This window comes from Rhipicephalus microplus, chromosome 4 (assembly GCF_043290135.1).
Source record: "Rhipicephalus microplus isolate Deutch F79 chromosome 4, USDA_Rmic, whole genome shotgun sequence".
Taxonomy (NCBI): Eukaryota; Metazoa; Arthropoda; class Arachnida; order Ixodida; family Ixodidae; genus Rhipicephalus; species Rhipicephalus microplus.
The window spans coordinates 62,869,860-62,886,935 of NC_134703.1; the positions used below are offsets into that span (position 1 = coordinate 62,869,860).

At 49.5% G+C, this 17,076-nt stretch overlaps 1 protein-coding gene across 1 annotated transcript in view; it reads left to right on the top strand.

The window, feature by feature from the left end:
* Positions 1 to 13,332, top strand: part of LOC142814293 (trypsin-like) — a 36,740-nt gene extending 23,408 nt beyond the window's left edge. The window contains exon 7 of the mRNA XM_075892880.1: positions 13,164 to 13,332. The gene's annotated coding sequence lies outside the window, so the exon portion shown is untranslated. The remainder of the gene's footprint in view (positions 1 to 13,163) is intronic.
* The last annotated feature ends 3,744 nt before the right edge of the window (positions 13,333 to 17,076 follow it).

Sequence of the window (17,076 nt, forward strand, 5' to 3'; positions counted from 1 at the left end):
AGCATAGTATCCGCTGAACACTTGCAAGGAATTTTGTGCCAGTTGTCCACGCAGTGGCTTATGACGATGAGGAATTATGGCTGGATTGGGTATGCGGCTCAGTTAGTAGGCAAACAAGAACAAGCTTTTGGGATGGTTTGGAGCATTGGATGGCCCACACGTTATGGTATTCGTATTGTGCGACGACTGGTTGTTCTTTCGCTGCTGTAAGGCCACGTTCACACTGAGCATTCCGGTCGCCGAAAGTGCTCCGAATCCGGTTCGGCGGCGGCGAGATCCGCCGAAAGGGCCCTCCCCGCGCCGATCGCTCTCGGACCGATTTTTGCGGCGTCTGCCGCCGAATCGGTCACTGCGGACCAATAGGAGTGCTAGTCAAGGAATTTCAAAAAATGGCGGCCAAGCCCAACTCACTTGTTATGCCGCAGTGCACGTAACTGAATGTTGAAACCAACGGGGGTTTAACCTACTCTGTGCCTACTTCGCGTCCGTATTACGTGGAAGAGGTGACCGAGCTTGCTGTTGGCGTGACCGAGCTTGTTGCGGTCTTGCTGAGCAAAACGAACTCACCAACGCCGCTGGCGTCAGTGGTTTTTCTGCTCTTCGTGCATTACAAGACAGCCACTTGCCAGCAAAATAAGCAGTACTGTCTTTTCTTGCTTCTTGCGCACAAGAATCGTCCAAGTATACACCACCGGATAGCGTAGTGGCGTTTGCGAGCTGCGACAACTACCGGGTGACAGCGCATCCATCCCGCGTTCGCCCCGTGGTAGATGGCATATTCGGCGGCGCGAGGCGCATCCAGTGCGAACAACGCTGCGTTTCGGCGGCAGGGGAATTTCGGTCGCTGTAGAAAGCGGATGTTTCAGTGTGAACTAGGCCTAAAACGCTTTTTAAGTCGTATAACGCGATTGTTTTTCCGACATCAAGCCTGCCTAAAGCAAGTTTGACAACAAGTCACAAGCACCGGTGAAGCTCAGTGGTATAATATTGGCTTCGTACCCAGCGGACCCGGTTCGAGCCCCACTGTGCCACTGGTGCTAGGTCATGCGTGCTTAAAGCAAGTTTGGCAACAAGTTACAAGCACCGGTGTTACTCGCGGGTATAGTGTTGGGCCGAAACCCAGTGGACCCGAGTTGAAGCCCCACTGTGTCATTACTACAAGGCATTTTTTTTTCTAATTTCGCGCGATGTGGTTACGGACACCGGTGGCGGCGGACAACTACAACTGCGCGTACCCCCGAAAAGTGATCTCATAACAGGTTTCGCTGCAAAATTTTAAACCTTCTTGGTGTCGGTGTAAGCAACGTCAGAACCTCCTCACACGCATCTCTACACACACGTCGAGCACCGTAAGTATCTACCCTGCCCCGACCCTAACATTAAGACAAGCGCCTCTAATGTTTCATACTCGCGTCCGTCGTCCCTCCGACCATGCCCTGTAACGGTGCTAGCTGTGGCCTCTACCCCTTACGCTCTCTCGTTAATCACGTGATTCCCGAGAAAACGGGGAAAAAAAGAAGAAAAAACACAGCAAAGAACAAGGACGCGGCATAGTCAGTTGATTGGCCACAAGCTTTAGCGAATGCGAAAGCTTGTGGCCAATCAACTGACTATGCCGCGTCCTTGTTCTTTGCTGTGTTTTTTCTTCTTTTTTCCCCGTTTTCTCGGGAATCACGTGATTAACGAGAGAGCGTAAGGGGTAGAGGCCACAGCTAGCACCGTTACAGGGCATGGTCGGAGGGACGACGGACGCGAGTATGAACAGACAGACAGACAAAGAACTTTATTCAGGTCCTGAGGAACTGCGTAGTAACGGCCCCGCTTAGGGGGAATCCGTAGCAGTTGCGGGCCGCTCCCACGTAGGGACCGGAAGACCGTGGCCCTCCGCCCTCTCGCAGGCCCTCTGGACAGCCCGAAGTTGAACCAGGAGGTCGCCGCTGTGAAGGGCTTCCTCCCAGTCCTCTTCTTTGTTGAACTCTGCGTCACGTAACGCAGGACATTGCCAGAGCATATGAGGTAATGAGCAGTACGCCTCACCGCAGTCTGGACAATGCGGCTCGATGTTGGGCGAAAAATGGCTAAACCGGCCACGCGAAGGGAAAGACCCCGTTTGGAGCATCCTGTAGGCCGATGATTGCGGTCGCGTAAGTTTAGAATGAGGAAGTGGAAAAGTCCTCCGAGATAGATGATAATGAGTCATGATCTCGTGGAAAGTGAGTAGCGAGTCCCTGTATCTTCCGGCGTCCCCGCCTGCGAATCCGCCGGGACCGCCACGGTGAGCGATACCTCGCGCACGGTCATGGGCAAACTCATTGGCGTTGGGGACATCAGGATGTACGTTGGCCCCGATGTGGGCCGGGAACCATGTTATGGTGTGAAACCCGGCAGCCCCCTCACAGCCGAGGATGGCCGCTGCCTCACGCGAGATCGAGCCCGAGGCGAGAGCCCTAGCTGCGGAACGCGAATCTGTAAATACATTAGGACGCGATGGGTCCTTCATTGCTATGGCGATGGCGATTTGCTCAGCCACCATTGCCGAAACCTTTCTAACCGAGGCAGAGCATAGGAGTGTGCCACTATGATCGACCGAAACCACTGCGAAGCGATCTGAACGCCCGTACTGGGCTGCATCGACAAAGGTCGCGAGATGCGGTCTGTTTGCAACTGATTTTAATAAGGAACGGGCCCGAGCTATGCGGCGCCCTACATTGTATTGTGGGTGGACATTTCTTGGAAGTGGAGCTACCGAAAACGTGCCTCTGATCGAGGGTGGTAGTGTTACATTACGCTGGTTAGTCGCCGTAGGACCGCAGCCTATGGATTCCAGGATGCGCCTACCAGCCCTCGAGGACGATAGTCGCACGACTTGAGCCATCTGCTGGGCCTCTATCACCTCCGAGAGGGAGTTATGCATGCCCAATTGTAGGAGCTTCTCGGTGCTAGTGTGGATAGGCAAGCCTAGAACTCGCTTTATGCTTTTGCGCAGTAGTGTATCAATTCTTGACTCTTCTCTTTTGGACCAGCGCAATGCGGAAGCGACATAATTAATGTGGCTCATGAGAAATGCATGATAGAGCCGAAGGAGATTGCTCTCGCTCAGCCCACCCCTGCGGTTCGAGACCCTGAGTATGAGCCTAAGCATGTTCTCCGTCTTGGAGGTGATGCGGGCTATAGTTCGTGAGTTGCCCCCCTTGGACTCTAGCAGGAGTCCGAGGACCCTGATGGAGTCCACCCTGGGTATTCTCTGCCCATCCCGTGTGTATAAAGCTATGGGAATCTGTTCTAAAGGAGTGAGGTTCCTCAGTCCTTGTCGGGTGGGTCTGTATAGTAGTAACTCAGACTTTGCCGATGACAGGCTCAGGCCCGAACCGACTAGAAAGTTCTCCGTGATGTCTAATGCCTCTTGGAGCGCCTGCTCTACCCCGGCGTCGGACCCTCCCATGCACCACACGGTGATATCATCCGCGTAGAGAGCATGGTTAACCCCGCGCACCGTAGCGAGTCGCTCCGAGAGGCCCTTCATGGCAATATTGAAGAGTAGAGGAGAGATAACTGCCCCTTGTGGGGTGCCTCTCGCTCCCAAGGTAAATTCCGTGGATTGGATTTGACCGATCCTAATGGTAGCCCTGCGATCCCTGAGAAAAGACCTAACGTATGCGTGGAACCGTTGCCCTAGACCCATAACCGAAATTGCCTCAAGCACAAACTTGTGCGAGATATTATCAAAAGCTTTAGCTAGGTCTAGAGCTAGTATGCCTCTAGTATCCCTGGTGTTGTTGTCAATGATTTGTCTTTTGATAAGGAGCATCATGTCCTGTGTGGATAGTGCAGATCTGAATCCTACCATATTGTGTGGAAATAGCTCTCTGCTTTCTATGTACTCGGATACCCGATGGTGAATCGCATGTTCGGCCACCTTGCCTACGCAGGACGTAAGCGAGATGGGTCGCATGTTCTCCAAAGCCAGAGGTTTGCCTGGCTTTGGGATAAGCGCTACCGAAGCTGTCTTCCAGGATTCGGGGACGTGCCCCGTCTCCCAGATCCTGTTGACTTCCTCGGTAAGCTTCTCGATGGATTTGCCATCCAAGTTACGTAAGAGCTTATTTGAGATTCCATCCGGGCCCGGTGCAGAGCGTCCGTTGAGCTCGTGGAGGACTTTACAGATTTCTGGTTCAGTGAAAGGTGCGTCCAGCTCCGCCACCATTCCACCCCTGTAATGCGGATAGTCCGCATCGTCGGAAGGGCCCAGCGGAAGATAGCTGTCCGCTAACCTCTTCAGGAGGGCCTTCTCGGACACTCCCTTCGCTTTTTGGTTGTGAACGATTCTGTCAATAGCCAATCGCTGATTTCCCTTCGACTGTGACTCATCAAGTAATTGTTTGAGGAGGTTCCATTTGGCCCCCACTCTCATCTGTCCGTCAACCGAAGAACATACTTCATTCCACTGCTGTTTGGAGAGTTCAATAGAGTAGGCTTCGATCTCGCGATTGAGTTGCGCAATTTTCTTTCGAAGTCGGCGATTGAGCCTTTGCGTCCTCCACCGGGACAGGATGGAATTCTTAGCCTCTAAGAGATGCGCGAGGTGTGCATCCATCCGATCAACCTTCAGGTTCGTTTTGACAACCTTGGTCGCAGCATTGGCATCCGCCTTGAGCCTTGCAAAGAGGCTGTCTAAGCTGTCGTATTCATCCCGGTCCTCCTTCCGCAATTTACGAAAGGCATCCCAGTCCGTTACTTTAAATTCCCTGGGGGGAGCTGCATTGACTGCTAGGGTAATAGCCACTATGAAGTGGCTCTCCTACCTAGACTCTCTTGCAAATTTTGCCGCCCTGCTCCGGCGACGTTCTTGACGAACGCCAAGTCTGGAGTTGTGTCTCGGACCACCGATGTGCCAATTCTTGTCGGGTATTGCGGGTCCGTAATCAATTCAAGAGAACAGCTAGATACGGCCTTTAGGAGGTTGTTGCCTTTGGGGGACTGCCTGGCGTATCCCCAAGCGTCGTGCGGAGCATTAAAGTCTCCCGCTACCACGATGGGGGCCCCCCTGGCCAGAGCCACCGCTTTTGCCATGATCGAAGCGAACCCCTGCCGCTTGTCCGACGGCGAGCTGTACACATTCAGGAGGAATACGCTGTTCTTGAGCCAGCTGTTGGGGATTATTTCGAGGATAATGACCTCAGCCTTGCTGTTGCCAAGCTGTAGTTTGTGTTCTTGAAAGGAGCACTTTTTTGCGACCAAAGTTGCCAAACCGCGCTTCCCTTGCTCGCGCACCGAGACGACTCGATAGCCCGGGAAAGTTAGCGCATCACCGAGAGTTTCCTGTAACATAATTACGTGCGGTTTGACCGCCTGAGAAGCAACAAAGTGCAGCAGTGGAGCCCTGCGCCTTTTGAAACTGGCACAGTTCCACTGCCACACGACCAGATCATTAGTGTTGCCCGCCATAATTACTGTTCTGAGACAGCTAATCTCCTGTCGGGTTGACTGTCACCGCGCCTGCAGGCGACTGTGCCCTGTTCGGGCCTATCGGAGGCGAGCTACCCGTAGCTAGCGCTGCCTGTGTACCTTCAAGAGACGACACCCTTTTCAGTAGGGTAGTCATGCTATCAGCCAGTTGTTTAATCGATTGCTGCATGCTTTCGAGAGCCTTGCTGTTGGATTCTGTCTCCATAGCATCCCACTCCCCTTGGTGGTGGGTGAGGCCCTACGTTTTCCCGAGCGCGCCTGCACGTCCTCTGGTGGGGGAATCTGTTGTCTCTCACCCTGCGAGGAGTAATGTTTGTGGAACGACTCAAGGTCAGCCCTCAGCTGTTGAATCTCTGCCTTAAGGCAAGCATTCTCTTGGATCAACTTAGCTACCCTGGGGTCTTCCCTATGCTCTGGCAATGGTACCCGCGTTACCTCTGGTGGCGGCGCCGCTGGCTTCGGCTTGGCTCGATCCGCCCAGGTAGGTACTTCCTGGATTCGTGCCCGGGAGCAAGAGCGCCCTTTGGTGCGAGCGCGGCCCCTGGAGCGGTAGCGCCGGCGGCCAGCCGGCGTGACGGAACGCCCCTGCCTGGGAGCGCTTGCCACGCTGGAATCCCTTGACCGGTCCTCTTCGACCAGCTGTTGCTGAGACTTTTTGACGCGCTTTCGGCGCCGTCGTCTTCTCCGTCGCACGACGTAAGGAACTTGAAAGCGTTCTCTGCACGTTCTGTCTGCCGTCGGATGTGGGCCTCCGCAAAGGGCACATTTCGGCGAGCACTGGTGATCGTCGGGTGGAGACACGAGCCCACAGCCCCTGCACACCCTCTTGTTGGGGTTGGGGCAAACATCGGCCCTGTGACCAAGTCCTCCACACGCGTAGCACTCGTCGGTTTGGCGCTTGTAGAGCGTGCAGCGCATCATGCTGACGCTGCATATGACATAGTTTGGTACCTTCATGCCGTCGAAAAGCACTACCACAGTAGTGGTGTTCTTGATCCTTTTGGCTTCTAGGGCCTTCGGATTTCGCTGGTTGACGATCATCGTTTGGAGCTGGGCCTCGCTGATGTCAGTGTCCACTCCTCGTATGACTCCTTTACAGGTGTTATCGGGGGCCGCGACATATGCCGCCACATGGTACATTCCTTCGCTTATCCGAATCTGTTGGATCGCGGCGTAAGCGTTTGCGTTCTTCTGCTCCGGTGTGGAGACTACGAGAATGTTCTGGGCGATGTTTGGGCAAACGATGTCCCCTTCCGTCTCTGCCGGGGCAAGAGCAGCCGCCATGGCAATAGCCTGTGCGAGCCTAATTTGGCTTACTTTTCTGACGTCAAGTCCGTCCCTCGGCCTGACGATAATTCGTATGTGGTCCCTCGGCAGCCGGGGGAGCCTCGATGCAGCTGCGAGGCGCTTCATTGCACCTTGCGGGGCTGCCGTGCGGCGGCCTCCCTTCGAGCCCACATGTGATGCGTTGCCCGCGGAAACTGGCGTTTCTACACGAGCTTTCTTGTTCCTGCCCAGCGCTGTCGTCCAACCCGGGCGATTGGCTTCTTCGTGAGAGATTTCCTCTCCTTCCACCATCGCTACTTCGGGCATGTTGCCCCTTTTCTCCCGCCTCTCGCCGTCGACGCTAGGCTAAGCCCGGTAGGGTTAGGCGAGCCGCGGCGCGTTCCACAAGAAAAAGTTCCAATAATTCAGCAAAAGGACCACTCACCGAAAAAAGTCTGGTGTCGACGTGATCCTCAGAAGAAACTGCGTCGAATGAAACGCAGCTCGAGCACAGGCACCACAAAAATCCTAACGAAAACATTAACAGAAACGGGAGCCGATCTTCTCGCGTCCGCACTGGTCGGCACCCCCTGCGTCTCTCCGCGAGTATGAAACATTAGAGGCGCTTGTCTTAATGTTAGGGTCGGGGCAGGGTAGATACTTACGGTGCTCGACGTGTGTGTAGAGATGCGTTCGATTGTGTTGATTGTCGCCAGCCTTGCTGAGAGCAGCTAGGTTCTCCCATTTTACGGCCCCCATTGCGTTAACAAAGGGACGTGCAAGAGTGAACGGTGAACTCGCACGACGTGTCAGCAAGGATTCGTGGGAGAAAGCACGCGATGGCGAGTGGTGGTTTTTACTCACTCTGCGTGGTGCCGCCCTTCTAATCGCAACACTTTCTCCCAAAGCCGTGCCGGAAGGTCCTCTTCCACAGACAAAAGCAAACCTCTTATAAAAGAAGGCCCACTTCCTGGGGCATGACGTGCTGCACGATGTTGGATATATCATGTGCACCGTTTTTCTTGTTTTTTTTTATTTACGATGTAGCCATATAGATTACTATGCATTGGCACTAAAATAGTGTTGTGTTTGGAAATAGTTCAGTACGAAGGACCGTTTGATTTGCTCAAGTACGAGATATCAGTCTTTGGGTGGATCAAAAGTAACCAGCTAACAGAAGACCACACTTTTGAACTAAACGATTTCTAAATTAATCCCACGTCACCGTAATCAGAGGAAAGCATTGAAGTGCAATGGTTCATCAGAGGAAATTTTAGCACGACCCCGAGTATGGGAGCGTCTTTAGTACAGTCAGTTGGACATCGCTGTCGAACTTTTGCGTTGGGTGAATTCAGTTTCACTATGCGCTTTAGCATTAGCGACCAAGTTAAAAAAAATGTCCAACTTATTGCAAACGAAAGTGATCATTTGAAAGGACGCTTACGAAATTGAGACTGGTAACATGCACCATACCCAAACAATTCAAAGTACAAGTACGGCAGACGGAATCGCATCATTGAGGACGCCACTACGTAGACCCAGAGTTGGAGGTATTTATGGCAACAAATAGAGCAGGTATGAGTCGGCTAATGCTCGAGGACGCTCGGTTGTTTGTATTCGCTGCTCAAATAGTTCACCATTCTCGTCCTAATGGGGACTTGACTTGATACACCATACACACGTACGTCACGTTTGTAACGACTCGGTGTAGACGCTTGCGGGAACGAAGGAAAACGTTTGCCATAATTTGGCGACACTTCCTCACAAGCAGCAAACGAGCCAATTTGCTGGCGCGAGAGAAGCAATTCTTTCCTTGTATGCGGGCAGCGAAGAAATAAATAAAGCGGAAACGCACATAACAATTTTGGTTTGCTCGATTGCGTCCTCGTGGCGAAAAAAAAACTTTCTTGACAGCCTACACGATACGATGTGCCAAAATACGGCACGTCTTCTTGTAGGTTTCAACATCACAGAAGCCGCTGAGCCAGATCTGCGGTGTAGCGCCCCAGTAGTTTTCCTGCTACAGTGGGTAGAATATACCAAGTTTGTACTGTGCAGCATAGACAAGTCAGATCTAGAGCTTGATACGCATGTACGCACCTTTGTCGGGAACCTGATACATAAGATCACTTGCAGCTGCGCCACACCATACATAGCGATTGCGCCTTGCTGGTCTGCCTTAGATACTTACAGACTCACACTAACACGCAGATTTGTGCAGCGGCGTACACGATCGCAATAAAAGTAAGCGCACGCATGGCCCTTCTTTTTTTTTCTAGATGTTTTTTTCTGTGTGGAGCTCTAGTTTATTAGGTTGGTTCATTAAAATTTTTATAGACAGGTCTTCAGTGTTTTTTTTTTCTTTCTGTACCTTGTGGAGACCACGCAAAATTCATCGCTAGCAAGCCGAAGTTTAGGGCTTGTGATATATTGTGACACTTTGTAACGTATACGTATAAAAGAAACAATTGTTTTAATTAGTATGATGAGACATCAGTGTTTGATATTGGAAAACCGCGATCTGATTTTGCAGTACGCTGCACTTGGAGATACATGAATAATTCTCAGAACGCAAGGCTTTTTCGACGTGTATAACGTGATAAGCAGGTGCGGTCACACGGATCTTGCTCCCTCATACCATTATATTGTTACAACCATCACTACCGGAATCGAACGTGATATCTCGAGTTGAGCAGTATTACGTCATGGACGGTGAACTATATACTTCATCTAGTAACACATATTTCATGCGTTGTAGAACAATTTTACGTATAATTTCGTACACAGTTACGTATAATTTCGTACACGCGCTGAAACATTGCAAACACGCCTACACTCATACTTTTCTACCACCGGCGAATGTCAGCCGTGTGAATTCATAAACAGGAATGACAGCCGGGCTAGTTAGTCTTCAATCATTTTGAATCAACTTATAAAGGGTGAAATACAACACGGCCGATAAAAATCACGCGCGGGCAGTGCTGTCCGTGTGTGCTTCTTTGTAGACTTTGTTTTATTTCGCGCTGCACAGGCCACTCAACGTTAACTTATGCGTGTCATTGAGTGATTCATTCTATTTTATATCTAATTTTTATTACATATCAAATGTCCATCGAAAATGTATATTGATTTGAAAGGTCTATTGGAAATGAAATTCTCGTAATCGTCCTGACTAGTTTCATCCTGCTCGTGTAACTCAACGTGCGAAGCGCAAACTGCTTCAGGGTCGCGCAACTACGTACAGAGGCAGGGATTCAGACAGAACATTCTTGGGGGGATGGGGGGGTTGGGGGATGAAGGACCGCCAGGGAGGCAGATAACGTCGAATGTCGTTTTGGGCTATGGCAGATAAAGTTTTCCGGGGGGGGGGGGGGGGGGCGCACAGTCCCGATGTGCCATTTCCTGGCTATGCCACTGTATTCAGAAGCCCCAGGCTGCTATGCAATGTAATCTTATGGTAGTGCGGCCTCGGGACCTTTGAGCACACCTGTACATAGAACTGTAGAACTAGCCATCTCGAAGTCTCGAAACGCAGAATGGAACGGGTCTTAAGAAACAGATTATCCACTTCATCACGATGAGCTGTACAAATATGTAAAAGGATAAAAGCTGCCTATATGCAGCTTTTATTCCGCCGTATTTGCTGTTTCAATATGTTCTGTTCGTATCTATGTGGCAATGAAGTCATTTTCCTTCAAATATCTGGACAAGTCTACAAGGCGATTTCAAAACTGAGCTCTATATTGACCCGGAAAAGGGAAATCGTGAACGTCTGGCTAATAGTATTCGGAACTTTCCTTGTGGCTTCCTCAACCTTGTACTTAAGTTGTGACCACACTTGTGCGAAAGATACATTTTCTCTGACCATTCATCAGTGCACTTTTCATCGCATAATGAAATGTTGTATCCGTCACACCAGGAAAGTGGTGCTTCTTCGCTTGCCTCCTTCTTTCCCAGAAATTCGCTCTCCACCGTGATGACGCGCTCGGCCATGCTTTCTGACTCCAGGTGAAGCAGCCTTGCTTCACGTTTACAGTCAAAACCAAAACGTTGTGCAAGCATCAGTTTGAAGTCTACACACGTCAAGCTTTCCGGAACTCCTGGACATCATATTTCGCCAACGAATGGTTAATCCTCTATGCGGGTTATAATGTTGGATGAGTCACCACGTCACAAACACTCGATGTTTGCGTAAATTCGAAGTACATGCACGTTCAGTGGACGTGGTCCTCTTTATACGCGTCGCGATTACACTGTTCCACAAAGCGTCGTGCACAAAGTCAGGAAAACAGGAGGCTGGGGAAGAGGCTTCAGATTCAACAAAAATTTTCGATTTTGCATGAGTATATATACACGCACACATACAAACACACACCCGCAAGAACCTACATAAAAAGTAATTTAACCCCCATCCCACCTTATGCGCCCTACCATTCAGAAAAACTTTTCTGACTCCACCCCAGCTTTGTGAAATCCATTCTGTCAATGGGCTGCACCTAGCGCGGTGCTGCGAAGCGAAACTTCCTGGGAGTCCTGCGTCCCGAAAATGACGTACTGTAACCAATAACTCAATGGCAATAGAAGAGGCATTCATGCCGATTACAGCTCGCTGAGGCTGATACCTAAGCTTCTTGTCACCAGTAACACACGTCCCGTCATACAAGCACTCACCATCTCTTGAATCTGCATGCAGATAGAGTTACTACTCCGCAGTTTTCTGACAAAATGTAGCTAAAGCTCACCTCCTTGACGCTATTCTAGCCAACCAAACTCACGTCGAACTCATCGCGTACGTAAATTCATGCGTACGCGTCTGCACGCGTTCAGGTGATAGCACGCGGAAGCGCAGCAAATTGCTGGAATGATTGCTCACGGCCTACTGGTCTGGTCTATCGGTGGCAAAAAAAAAAAAAAAACACGACGCCATTCACGGCGACGTATAGGGAGCGACCGCCGAAACGCAACGAGAGACAGCGCCTGTCGGTCGTTAGCGCGCACCTATTTGCGTTCTACGCAGCAGGATCACTTTATGGCGGGCGCCTGTACACTATGGCGTGACGTTATGACAGTGGTCCACCGGCCGTGACCTCACCTCACTCGCGCCCACTGACTTCCACGAACCCCTCTCCGCATCCACCTTCGCCCTGGGCGCAGCTAAGCACATCAATAGTGAGCACAATAAGAGCTGAGGAGGACTTTCTCGCTCACAGAAGCGTCACATCTTGTTCAAGGTCGCCTGTACCTCCTCGTCTGGTTAAGGTAAAAACTCACTTAGAAAGTAAAGGATTGGACAGCCCTTTTCAAGAGGCGCGCAGCAAACTTGTTTTACGTCCTCCATTGTTTCGCTGCTGTGGCGCAACGGGCTGAAGGGTCACTCGATGGGACAGACTACGGGTACTTAGCTGGTCGTCAGCGTGTGGAGCAGACGCCCCGGCAAAGTGTACGATAGCGTTAAAAAAAAACATACGGCAAACTGAGGGCCCCCATGAAGTGCGCCTGAATCACCGTGCAGACATTACCTTGACTACGTGGCTGTCAAGACCAACGTTACGTAGCCGCTGCCATGCCCCCACCCGGCAAGCTGTCAGGAACATTGTACAAACACGTGTACTTTGATTAGCTTTACGGGAAAGAAAGATCTGTCATCCATTTTGAATGATGATGACAATAATAATAATAATAATAATAATAATAATAATAATAATAATAATAATAATAATAATAATAATAATAATAATAATAATAATTGCATAGAATGGCCCAGTTGTAGATTATCAAGCTTTTCGTTTGCATCTTTTATTTACCATGTTTATTCCATTTCCTTAGAAAACAGAGCACACCTCCCTATAACTATGAAACAAGTAACATGTCCGGTTACCACCAACACCAACGCCATCACATCTGCCACATGTCATAACCTAATGCTCGCGTTCGCCTTGCTCGTCCACTTCTGGGGACAACTGTAAAGATAAATTAAACTGTGCCACGTTCCCTATACATTTCCCAAATGTACCACGTTTCATCGGGTTCGTATTGGCATGGCGCCTCCGATAAATTAATCACGAAGAAAAACTAAGTACGAAATCGGACAGAGAGCAGTCCTTTATGTATGTTCGTTTGTGAACTTTATGCATGTTGGTGTACGTGCGTGCGTGTGCGTGTTGTGTGCGCCTGTGCGCAGATAATAATTAAGAAGTTTCGCGGAGAGCGGTGAGGGTGGTGGTGCTCGGTGTATCACCGCCACCCCTGGTTATACACTGGTGGCCGTGGCTGCTACAGCCTGTAAATTTAGAATAACAGAGATAGAAAAACTACTTTGAAACTATCAATTATAAAAGACTAAGCATTCAAAGCAATCAAAAAGTCAAGGCGGCGTTTGCAAGGTGTGGGTGATAATAAGGAAGCTTTTAACTTCTTTTGCACATGCGCAGCGGATGTCCCACCAGTCATGGCACCCACAAGCAAGCTGCTCGAAGCTTCACCCAAGTGTTCCCAGCCAGGAAGTGAAAAGTACATACAACAAGAGGAAAGGCTTGAAAGAATGAGACGACCAAGTTCCACGCTCGTGAAAAAAATAAAGATCACCAGTTTGTTTTCTGACTACTTTGTTTCATTCACACCAAACACCTTGCGTGTAAGACGGACACTCACGGAAATGGTTTATATGAAATTACTTCTCAAACGGGTGGCGACAAGTATTCACCCAGCCTTTTACAGGTGATTGTCTTTAACACATCAATGTATTTTTTTAAATCAGCTGTCTGGGTTTGATCTCTTCATAATATTATCACCTAATTTATATATCAGCGTACGGACAGCCATTTTATTCACATTATGAAACAGCAATTGATATCTAAGAGTCACCCTTCGTAGTCCTCGGTATTGTGGCTTCAGATTCGGGAGCGCGCTTGAAGAGGGTCTTTGTCACAGGATACGTTCGACGTAGACGCCAGACATTTACAGCAGAGGCTCAAGCAGGACACTACGCTCGTTGGACACTGCCTTTGTCCAGTTATCTCAGGCTACACGTGATGCCTGCTGTAAGGGCCAAGCGCTGCTCTAGAAGACTTCAACTTGAAGAATTTCGCGGAGAGCGGAGCACAACCAAACACAGCATAGCTCTACGTCATCTGCTACATGGCATAGCATTACGCCTGTGTTTTCTTCACCTTATTTCTTTTCTCCAGAATCTTGTTACAACACCAACTCTGTATTACGTTCTACATATTGTTTTTTTTACCAATATATTTTGCTTTGCTCAATCAATGAATACCGCCAGCCGGAAAGCGCAACCTCAAACACCACCACAAACGTGCTTATGAAGAATACCGATCGTTCTGACCGTGGCCCCTCCGGCAAAGACACTATACAAGAATAATTAAACTACTTTTGTGCGGGGGAGCACGACAAAGGTTTGGGACAAAAATAACAGCCCGTACGCACACACACATTATCGCAAGTGAGTGTATTACCGCATAGACAACATCGTACGCAGGGGAAATATCAAAACGTGTTGCTGTCCGACACCACCAGCACAGCGCAGTCACGTGATCCGCGTGTTTCTATCCAGCACTTGTCAGGCATGTTATGTTCGCTGCATCACCGAATTGCTCCTGAATAAAATACAATAATTATTGAAACTTTCAAGTAGTTTCGACAAAATAACGTTTGTTATTCGTGGTGCGAGCACAGGCCTATTTGATTTGGTGTCGATCGATCAGACATCACACGGAGCAAGTAAAAATTACAAAAAAGTAGAATGATCGTATCAGCTCGGCGGCGTCTCATTGAGACTTCATCGCACGTTCAAGGACCTCGGCCATGCAGCGGGGAAAGTACTCCGTTGCGTGCAGGCGATTTTATGTCAAGCAATGCGTAAGTTTGGGATACGAAAGTTGGTGTGATAGCGTCCTTCCTTTCTTCGTTGAAACTAAGGTGCAGCATTGGGGCATCTAGGTCGAAGAAAAGTATTTCACTATGAACTCCTCGGCCCTTCTTTCCTCAATATTGTTCTTTGTTATATGTTTGTGTTTTTTACAGAAGCTTGGAACTGCACTCGCTCATCGTGACAAGCTTTAGCCTGACTGAACTTTCATTACAATGAAGATCTGCTGCGCCTACTGTCGGCCGCAAAATCTTGCGCTATGAGCAGTGCGTGGCAGAGTGACGGAAAACTGCATTGACGCACAGGCTTCCGCGATTAGCTGCGCCGACGCGCTGTTGCCGGGGTGTCGTTGCCGGAGCTAATCACGGAGGCCGGGGCCAATAGCCTCAAAACCACGTCGTGTTATTCTGGGAGGCGCAGCAATGCACTGTGCCGTCACTCCGCCACACATTGCACATCCCGCAAACATCTGTGGCCAACAGTACACTCTAGAGATGCCTTGCAACGGTAATACAAGATAGAGAAACAAAGGACAGTCAGGGAAGTTGACCAGGCTGTATCAAGTTTTCTACATTACGCGGAAGGAGGAAGAAAGGGAGAAAAATTTTAAAAAGCAATGAAAAAAAAACGGAAGCTAGTAATGTACGCACACGACGACAGTAGCAGCCGAGAAATGTGTGAGACAATTTTCTCGGCAGTTGTTGCCGAGAAAATTGTGTCAAAATTGCCGAAAAGAAAAAAAAAAGCCGACACGTGGAACGGAACACTGAACATTAGCCAGTTAATTTGTTGTTGTTCCATTTAGTGCCATGAATAGTATGCGTGAGTACGAAGTTTGTAAGGAAGAAATTCTCGCTTGAAATAATTTCAACTAAACGTTGAACCACAATGGTTACACCCTTACGAGCAAAAGGGCAGGTACAAGCAAACTTGAAGCAGTGCAAATGTGCAATAGAAGTGCCATTTTGCCCTGTTGTTTTGTTGGTGTACAAGACGCTAGTGAAAAAAAATTGCCCGCAGCTTCCCTCGGGGGAACACTGAGGAGGATGCGGAGCATATAATTGGTTAACGGGGTGTTAAAGTGCGACTTACTTGGGTCGATGGCTAAATTGGTTAACGTGGTTGTGAAATGGGGTGTTAAATTGCGACTTACTTGGGTCGATGGCTAAATTGGCTAACGTGGTTGTAGGAGGGGGTGTTAAATGAGTGAACACGTACACACGTATGCGAAAGGACGGCGCTGGTCGAAGGGACGTCGATAATTGTGTTTGTGGATTCGTTGGAATTCATTTCACCGCGACCTTGGACGTCGACGCGCCGTACAAACCAACCGACGAGCGGCAACTGAGCGAGCGAGCGAGCGCCGACCTTGAGTATATATACAGCACGACGGCGCATGCACTGTCAGCTGTTGAATGTTCTCGAAGCGCGACGCCACATGCGCGTCCACTGGAGAATCAGGAGAATTGTAGATGTCGAACGCGGTGTGTAGAGGAGGAAGGGTGCACAGATGGTGGAGGAGTGAAGCGCGCGCGGTGTGTAGAGGAGGAAGGGATGCACAGATGGTGGAAGAGTGGGCGACGGCGCGACGGCGCATGCGCGCGCGTTAGCTGTCGAATGTTCGAGAAGCGGTGCGGACGGCGCGGACGGCGCGGACGGCGCACTACAAGGCGAGTGTATAAGATGCTTCCGCATCTAAAATTCGATTCCTCCTGATGCTACCATAGCTTGCTTCAAACAAGCGTTTAAAGTGCTTGAGAAATGCATCGAGGTTTGGGCATGTTAGGCGTATTGAGATGTAACTCTGTAGTCGCTATAGGCCAAACCACGCTACCCAGATGAGTCATGTTGTGGAGTTCGTACAGCTTCGCAGTGCTCGTTTATGATACCACACCAGTGCTTACTCTGGGTCCCCTGGCCGGCTCCTCACGACCTTAACAAAGTTTCCTGTCTGTCTTTACTGCATTACATTTTATATGCTTGAGGTTTGCTGTTTTTAGCAAAATTGCGTTCTGGATAGTTGGTTCATTGCTTGTGTTTCATTGTTTTTTTGTAAAGTTTTTCTTCCGTTGTTTGCTTCTTTACATCCGCAAAGCTCAGCGAGATTACTGTCATGCTTTCGGTGTGCGTTTGGCCGCTATTTCGGGCTGCACTCTTAGTTAGCAATGGCAGTATTTTTGTCGGTACATGCGAAATTCAAAAATTGGTCTCGTGTATAGGTTCCTGCTTGAAATATCTACTCTTTGCTTACCAGAAAATAAACAGATTGCATTCTGCTGACTGATTAATATGTGGGGTTTAACGTCCCAATACCACCATATTGTAGCGTAAACATTGATGTAACTTTTTTTTACTTTTGGCTCGTTCCAATGTCGCGGAGTGACTGACTGAAGTGAACTCTATTTTGTCCTGAGAAAACAAGTCTCCCTAAGGGGGCTCGTCCGCGGAGTCACCTAAGA